The 9,444-nt window shown below is 37.8% G+C and overlaps 1 protein-coding gene and 1 long non-coding RNA gene across 2 annotated transcripts in view; one reads left to right on the top strand and one right to left on the bottom strand.

Moving 5' to 3' along the window:
- Positions 1 to 1,680, bottom strand: part of LOC128251042 (zinc finger protein 253-like) — an 8,545-nt gene extending 6,865 nt beyond the window's left edge. Inside the window, exon 1 of the mRNA XM_052977343.1 lies at positions 1,466 to 1,680. The gene's annotated coding sequence lies outside the window, so the exon portion shown is untranslated. The remainder of the gene's footprint in view (positions 1 to 1,465) is intronic.
- Positions 1,681 to 1,831: 151 nt separating this feature from the next.
- On the top strand, positions 1,832 to 6,830 carry LOC106868405 (uncharacterized). The gene is made up of 3 exons (XR_001409270.2): positions 1,832 to 1,969; positions 2,078 to 2,587; positions 4,667 to 6,830. It is a non-coding gene; the product is annotated as an uncharacterized LOC106868405 (long non-coding RNA).
- The last annotated feature ends 2,614 nt before the right edge of the window (positions 6,831 to 9,444 follow it).

The following is a 9,444-nucleotide window of genomic DNA, read 5'->3' as shown; positions in this document are numbered from 1 at the left end:
CCACACTCAGCCAACTCACTTCACATACAGATTCATATTATTGTGTACCCAAGAACTGGTATAATTGCTCACGTGTTATTGACTCTCTTTTTCTCTGCTGTAATATTTCACATACACATACATGTATCACTCACATACACACTTTTCTTTGCATGACGGCCTGTCTTTGATTATGTTCTTATATGTCGCATTCACACTCTCACACAGACATACATCTTTAACGCTACAATAAATATCTCTGTTATTCATCTAATACGGTTGTGGTCTTTCATTGCTGGTCATCTATGTTATCGTCGCATAACATATCATGTATATCATCTTCGATATATTATTGTGTGTTCGACTGTGTGATGCGTTTAAACGCGTTCCTTACAGATGTATCGTCCTAATTTTTTGCATATTTCATTTATTTTGGATATATTTCCCATTTTCATAATTTTAAAAAAAGTTAGGCGTCATTTTCTTGGAAAGGTGCGCTCCTAAAGAAACGCTGTTTTTGTGTGTGTGTGTGTGTGTGCGTATTTGTCACTGAAGCCATTCTCTCTCTGTCAATCACTCATTTCAAAAAGTAATAGTAAAAAAAAATTCAGTTATCCTTCTCTCTCAATCACACACACACAAGCACCATTGCGCTGTCCCTTCACACACACTAACAAAACAACTTCACACAAACACCACATCAAACACACACACACACATCAATTCCTCCGCTTCACGCCGACTTCAAAAGATAAGCCCCCTGTTCCAATCGCTCTCTCTGAGAAAAATGAAACAAATATGGACGACTTGCTCCGAAACACCACCGAGTGGGGAACGCTTCTCAAAAATAACCTGCAGTTGTTTCCTTCAAAATTCCTACATGCTCGAAATGTACATACATCAAGGTATATTTGTAGAAACTTTCACGAAAAAATATTAATTTTCCTGGAAGTTAAGAAGAATTTAAGTGGACTCTGTTGGAATTTCCGAAAATTGTCCCCCACCCCCATTCCAAAACACTTTCACCGGAATTTTTTGTATATTCGGATTCTACATAGTAAATACTATATGCATAGAAAATTTCATTAAAAAATATTTATTTTTCTGAAAGTTATGACCTCCCAAAGTCTGGGGGGTAAAACCCTGTAGTTATGCCCAAAATTTCAGGACGTGCCTAAAGTAGAAAGGATAATTAGCCTTGGAAATATGTACCCACCCCCCAAAAGACACTTTAGTGGCAACTGCTGTTTTCAAAGGCATAATAAAGATGCTTGGAGATGTTTGAAAATACGGAATATTAAATATGGTTTTACAGCTCCTTCCTTCCAATTGCTTTAAAATGTCAGGAACGGGAAAAAGTTATAAAAAATCCCGACAAAAACGGGGAAATTCTAACTTTTGTGGGACATCTATACTGAAAGTCCGCTGGCGTTTATACTTTCATTAATTAAATATTTTAATACTTAAACCTATCAAAAATACTTACAGAAATGTTTCACAAATAATGGTGCCGTGAAAGTGGCAGCTGAAAGAGGTCAAACCAAGTGTCAAACGATAAAATAACGGAAACGAACAGTTTATATATATAATGCGCATGTTTCAAAAATCCGTTTTAAAAACGAAAGACAACCCATGTTACATCCCCTTCCATTGTTTTTAACGTTTTTCTTTTTTTAATAAAAAAATCTTTCTTTCTAATTAACCTTCTTTTGTTTTCAAATATCACATCATGTAAAATATCCAGCAATTTTGTCTCTTGTCTCAGCAATGATGTGATAAGTGACTGACATTGATGGTTTAATAGGATGGCATTAAAGGCGGAAATGACGTCAGAAGGTCTCTAGGCGCTGTCTGTTCATTCACCAAGCGTTAAACTACGCAGGTGTCCTCTGTCAATTTGCATATGCTTGCTTGTTTGAGTTAAGAAGAGATATTTTCCGTTCTCTTCTTCTTTGTGAACGTCGTGATACAAGCTGGAGAAGTAAGTCAGGTAAAGTTGTCCAATGTTTGCGTAAAACAACGTCCTTTGATACAAAACTGAAGAGGTCACATAAACGACGAGTGTGAATAACACCACCCCTTTTTTTCTTTTTTACAGATTCCGACATTTTGAGCAAGGGAGATTCCGATTCTGACAAAAAGACTCTGCATTCTTTTTTCTAAAATTATATTTTGATGATGAATGCAGTTGAATTTGTTGCTGTTGATGATGGGAATTGTGACTTTATTACTTGTCACAGTTTAGGCGGTGGTCATAGTAATGATGATGGTGGTTAAATACTTTCCCATTTATGTTAATTCAAAAAAATGTACATTAAGTTGCAAAATCTCTTATGTTCTATTATTTTATTCTGCTTTTTTATTTCCGATTGAATATATTTTTATATATTTAAAAATTGGAATTTTGGAAGCTTGAAGTTTCGGGAATGAGGCCAACCGAATGGAAAGGGCAAGTGACGTCAACAGCCGGAAGAGGAAACGATAAAGTGAGGCTGCTGAAGACTAACTTGGGTCTTCTGTCCTCTGGGCAGTCGTGGTGAACAGATGCGTTTGGACGCGAGGCGAGCGGGGTATGGATTGAACGCTACTGGATAGCCAACATTAAGAGGTAGGTGAACCGTATTTTGTTCCTCACATTACAAGAGGTTTTTTTTCAAAACTGCGATTTCCATTTTTGTTGTTGTCTACGTATAATAGAAAAAAGATTCATGACGTTTGGCTGTGCTTCTGCGCAAATGAGCGAACGCGTTTAAAAACATTTAGAATATTGGGGCATTACCACAGATGTATTTCCCACCGAATTTGTTCCCTCATAACTTCCAGAAATATCTTCTGTCAGGGCTTCAGTTTATTTATTACTTGCATCAGTTTTCGACTGCAACCATCCTGCAGTACAGCCTTCAGCGATTTAGTCGAACAAGTTACTCTTAGTACTTATTTATTTCAAATCTGGAACATATTGTATCATTGGTTTTTGCCAAACTGCTAAGTTACAGGGATGTAAACAAAACAAAACTGGTTGTTAAGCGGTGAAATAGACGCACACGATGAGCTTTCTTCACAGTTTCCATCTATCAAATTCACTCAAGTAGACGACACTTACTTAAAGGTGCCATGCAGAGGGACTGAACTTGAAACCTCATAGTTGCAAAGCGAGCTTCTTTACCCTAAACCATTTGATTATTTCTACAGCCTCACTGTTGCTAAACAGCTTGTTTCTTTGCTTTCACTTTTTATCTTTTTTATGAGACACCATTGTAAAATGAAATAATGTGAAATATTTTCAATTTCCTTTTGTATTTTTCTTGGTCTTTCTTTCTCTCTCTCTCTCTCTCTTCACTGTGTTAAAATGTTGTTGTAATAGTTGTCCATTATAGGAAATGTCATCAACAGATTAACAAGACAGTTGCTTCTGATTTGGGCATAAGGATAGTAATGTTGGGATGTGTGGTTTGGTTGATGCTGTCAACCCCAATGCTTGACTGGTACTTTAATTTATAAACACTGAAAGGATGCAGCAGGATTTGAACTCAGAATGTAATGAGTTGGAACAAATATTTGCAGAGCATTTTTTCCATTGTCCCAACTACTAGATAATCCTGCTAGATAATCACTCTTAAGGAGAGAAACGTGAACAGGGCACAAAATCTGAAGTTAATATCAACAACATTATTTTACTTAACACTTAGCAAATTGAGGTTGACCACACACCCAACTACCTCACCATCAAAAATGAAAATAGTAATTCTTCAGCTTCCTATATTTTCAACTTAAAAGTTTGTGATTTTGTCCTCAGCTTTACAAAATCTTAGTCACGTTCTGTCTCTTTGCTGACACAATTTTAAAAAAATTTTCTCTATTACCCCTGTCTCCAAACTTTACTCAGTAAACTTTCAGAATAGGTTATCACTAGCTCATGGTGAAGGAAAAGGTCAAGATCTTACAAGGTTTTCCCTTCAGTGAAAAACTTTGGGAGGCAAAGTTCAGGGAGCTCCTACCTCTGCTGGCAACTGAAGGCTTTTTGCTCAGGATGAAAAGTAGACTGTATGATGCATGTGTGTGAACATCCATGCTACACAGTAGTGAAACATGGGCCATGACTGCTGAGGACATGCATAGGCTTGAAAGCTATGAAGCTAGTATGATCCACTGGATGTGTAATGTCAGTATGCATACACGACAGTGTAAGCACCCTGAGAGAAAAGTTGGGTATAAGAAGCATCAAATGTGGTGTGCAAGAGAGACAACTCTGATGGATGAGGACAGCTGTGTGAGGAAGTGTGTCACTCTCTAACTGTGGAAGAGGTAGGCCCAGGAAGTCATGGGATGAAATGGTGAAGCATGACCTTTGAACATTGGGGCTCACAGAGGCAGTGACAGGGGACTGAGACCTTTGGAGATATGCTGTGATTGAGAAGACCTGGCAACTAAAGTGAAATCACAGCCATGCATGTCCAGCCCAGTTAAGAGTACCCCTGATGTGTCATGCTATATGATATGCTTGAGAAAACCTGTTGAGTCAAGTAAAACCAATATCACTTTTTGTGGCACGCACAGATGAATAAAGGAGTAATATGAGTTTGATGGAGTGCTGGGGAGAGTAGACAATGACTATAGATTGTACTGCTACATTTTCAGTATCCTCTGTGTCTATCAATATTTTTTTCTTTTTTCTCTATAATTTCAGATTAACAGATGACATTTTTTCTCAACTAAATGTCAGCTCCTCTGAAACACCTTAAAATCATTTCATCCAAGGAAGCATTTGCACTAATTCCACAACCCAGTTATTGGAAAGGTTTTATGTATTATAAACTGGTGCCAATTGAAACATGAATTTCAAGGGCTCAAAGAACTTGGAATACTAACTTTTGAAACAATTCAGGGAAAAATGAGAGGAAAATCAGTTTTAAAATATTTATTATTTTCAGGAGGGACTTTCAATGTATTGAATGTGTTCCTGATAAAGTGCATATTTTGAAGTTCAGCGCACTCTCTTAAGAGGAGAGTCACAAGTTGTACAAAGCTAAGGATTTCTTTTTATTTTCTTCCTGCATTTTCTCATTGATTGCAAATTTCAAAATCATTGCTATTTTTGCATTTGGACAATGGACATGCTTAACAATTTCTTTTCAGCATATGCTGTCCAAATGAAAAGTTTGCTTATTGCTAGCCTTTGCAATTACATTTTTTTAAGCACCAATAATAATTATTCGCACGTTGATGAATGATTAAGTTACCATTTTGAGAGAATGGTTGGCCACAGATATTACAGTAAAATATTTTGCTCCCATATGAATACGTTTGTGAGATGTTAAGCTACCGATCTAAGAGAATGGTTTACCACAAATGTAAGTGATATGGCTTCTCTGTGTGGATACGTTTGTGTTTAATGAAGTTACATTTTTGGTAAAATATCTTCTTAGAGATATCACAGTGTTACGATGTTTTACTTGTCCTTTTCTTTATACCCTCAGGAGAATCCTTAAATTATGCTTTAAATTTAACCTCATTCTCCTACAATTTATTTTCCGTACTTATTTCTCTTTGAACCACAATATTGAACTCTGTTCATAGTTGTTTCTTAACAAATATTTGAATTTCCACCAACTATGATCTTTATCAATATGTACAGCTCTTACAAGCTCCTCTGTAATTTGTAATCCATGTTCAGTTAACCTGCAAAATCATCTTGTAGATATTCTGGATAGTGATTAAGCGAGATATTGCTATTTCTCTGTTCACACGGAAAACTATTAGAGAGTAATTCCATCACAGATTTACATCGATCAAATTATATTTGTTCTGCATAGACATCTTTATGGTCTTTAAAAGATAATAAATATTGATGATGTATCTGATGTAGACAATTGTTCGATGCCAATGTCAGATAATCTGAGATAACAAACATCAGTGTAAGACTTAGAAGATACATGAAATGTATACACACAAATGCATTGTATGCATGCATTAGTGTTCTGTTTATATATTTACAGGTATATGCACATACACACACATATATACATATACAAGGAATACTGAAAAGGTATTGTAAAAGGCCTGATTGGGTGACCAATCTTCTGAGTTCTTTTACAGGGCTTAGAAAAATGTAAGGACCACTGCAATAAGTGTGTGAATCTGAGAGGGGGGAATATACTGAATTGAATCATAATTAACTGATTCCTACTGTATTTTCTGTTACCCGAAGCCCAGAACTTTCAGCACCCTTTTGTATGTGTGTACATATGTATATGGACGTTAAACAATGATGTGTGTGTTTGTGTGTATGTCCATGCTCTCCCGTGCTGCAGACTGATTTTGTCAATTTCATATGGCTGGATGCCTTTCATGTCACCGACTCTCATCTGTTTCCAGCTAAGGTAATATATTTCCCTTGTTGGATATATTTTCATGGGAGACTGGAAACAAATGATACCATTTGCATGATGGTAACACTCACCTACAGCCATCACTCTGTCAGGAAAAGGAAACACTAACACATATATGATGAGCTTATTTCAGTTTCTCTTCACATAATATTCGCTATACTTTGGTAGACCAGAGCCTTTAGTAAACATCACTTGCCCAAGATGCCATGTAGTGGGGATGGACCCAAACTCTATTTAACCATGTAGCCACACCTGTGCCTATATTTTACCTGAATTATGTTAATGGCACAAATGTCTTTGGAATACATGTTAATTCAGTTGACCAAACAACTGAAAACTCTTTGTCAAACGGTGGAGATCTACCCACATTATAAATGTATAAACCAATCTAAAGACCGAAGTTTGATTGATTGATTAGACTCGTGTACTTGCTTATCTCCCTTCGTCTTCACTCTGCATAATCCCGATATACAACTTAGATAACTTAGATTGGTTTCAGCTATTGTCGGCCCAGGCTATGACTAACTCAAAAGCACTACCTAGAAAAGTCTTTTAATTATTTCAGGATACTATGAACCACTCAAGCAGAGTTGTTGTTGACTCAGACATATCCAGGTGTATGTGTTTTATCCGGTATTTCCTGGAGGAATTTGTCCAGGTACTGTTTGAAAGCTATGGGTTTTTTTCTACTTTCGGAATAACATTGAAAAGAGCAGGACCATTTGTAGTGAAGAGATTGTGTTGCAATGTTCTTATGTAGGGGACACATTGCACAGGGGCCTAGTCTTGGGTGAATTGCAAACATAATACCGATATCATTTGCATAATATTGGTGGAATATTTTCCACATGGTGCAAGTAATATATTTTTCATGGTGGCGTTGCAGAGAATAGGGTTTCAGCTGTTTAAGTCGAGCCCAATAATCAAGTCTTGTCATGCCATTTAGTTTTTTAGCGCTTGATTTTTATGGTGCTTCAATCCTCATTATGTCTTTTTTGTAGGGGGACCACAATGGGCAGCAGTATTTGAGGTGGGGCCTAGCAAATGTGGAGAAGAGAAGGATGATGGTTTCATTGATCACTAGATTGAAAAGTTCTGTGGATCCATGAGCACACTCCAGCTACAGTTGCTGTCGGCAGTTACACCTAAGTTTCTCATATTATCCGACGGTTCAAGTAGATCTGACAGAAGTGTATATGGTTGTTTGAGTGTGTCCTCTCTTCCAAAGTGGACGAGCCCAAATTTTTCTTTGTTCAGCTGCATATTGTTCTTTGTTTGTTTTTTTGTGCCCAGTGGGTTACTGCGCATAGGTCCGATTGAAGCATCATTTGATCATATGCTCCCTTAATGACTTTCTGAAGCTTAGTCATCTGCTAATATTTTAATGGTGCTATTTTCAGTGGAATCTGCAATGTCATTGATATAGACAATAAAAAGTGGACCCAGCACAGTACCATGCAGGACTCTGCCGATGATTTTTTGCTGGTCTTGAGTGGATGGCATCAACCACAATACGCTGGGTCCTGTTTATTCGGAAATACTTAATCCATTGAAGTAGCTTTCCACAGACTCCAGCGTTGGATAGTTTCCTTAACAGTATATTGTGGTCAACTCTGTCAAAGGCCTTGCTGAAATCAAGGTAAATGACATCAGCATTGGAGCCCTCACTTAGTGCATTTAAGATGTCATCAAAGTGGTGGAGGAGGAGCTGTGTTAGACAGTCCCTCCCACCATGAAAGCCATGCTGGTTGCAATTTAGAAGATGACTTTGCTTTAGGAAGGCTGTTATTCTTGAGCTCAACACTCTCTCAAGCATTTTGATGATATGTGAGTTGAGTGAGATTGGACAGTAGTTTACAAGAGGAGATTTATTCCTCTTTTTAAAGACAGGAATGACTGACTGGGAGAGAAAGTTTTGAGGGATAAAACCGGCATCCAGTTATCTCCTCCGGAGATTTGCAAGTTGCTGTCTGCATTCTTTCAGCACTAAAGCAGGGAACATGTCAGGACCCACTTCTGATTCATGTTTGATTTCTTTTATTGCTGTTATGATGTTAGTAGCATTGACGGTTATGTCAGAAAGGACATGCTGAGAATTCAATGAAGCAAAGCTGCTTTGAGTCAATGAAAACAGAGCAGTTTTGACTTTGCAGAATCTCAGACTGTCAACCAGTGGGCTGATAGAGGAAACTGTGGTCTTATGTGTTTTTGCAAAAGAGTGTAGTGAAAAAACTGAAAGAACGGTTGGTCTATACTGGCATTTAGTCACCATTTTAAGTGAATCTGTGTGAACAGGATCACGTTGGCTGTACAGATCAGAAGGGCTGTATGAATCGTATCACGTTGGCTGTACAGATCAGAAGACTGTATGAATCGTATCACGTCGGGGTCACCAGTTTGTAAGAACGATTGTACGAACCAAAAGGAGAAATGGTGACGAATGGAAAAACAGGGCTCCTTTTTCAACACGTCACACGGTCGACACAAAAAATATAAAATGATAAATGTTATAATTCTATAACATAGAGAACTTAGAAATGCCAGGAAGGACAAGATAGGACGCAACCGATAGAGATGAATAACAGTAAGATTTATTAGAGCATTATATTGTATGTCTGTGTGTGTGTGTGAATGCGACATAATAAAACACATAAGACTGGCTGTCATGTAAACAAAAGAGTGTGCGAGTAATACATGTATGTGAATGCGAAAGATACAAGTATTGATAAGAGTCAGTAACACGTATAAGGAATTTACCAGTTCTTAGTTAAAGTACACAGTGGTAAGTGTCTGTATATAAGAAGTTAAAGCGTTGGGGCAGAGCGATCACTCGTCGTGATGTTAGGGCTTCTATGCCGGGCCGGGTTCTTGAATACAGATGTTCTTCGCAGGCTGAATTCTGGCTGTTAATTTCGTGGTGAGGCGATTCACACAAACGGCTGAAAAGCTGCAGTTAGCTGTTGGTAGCTTGTGTACGTGTAGAGTCATGTTGACGCTGGCGGCGATGCTTGTAGTCGTAGTTGGACGATGGTGTCGATGTCGTCGCTGGAACTGGCTGGTTGGTTGGTGCTGTGTT

Source organism: Octopus bimaculoides, chromosome 28 (assembly GCF_001194135.2).
Source record: "Octopus bimaculoides isolate UCB-OBI-ISO-001 chromosome 28, ASM119413v2, whole genome shotgun sequence".
In the NCBI taxonomy this organism is placed as follows: Eukaryota; Metazoa; Mollusca; class Cephalopoda; order Octopoda; family Octopodidae; genus Octopus; species Octopus bimaculoides.
This window is presented reverse-complemented; position numbering and strand designations above follow the sequence as displayed.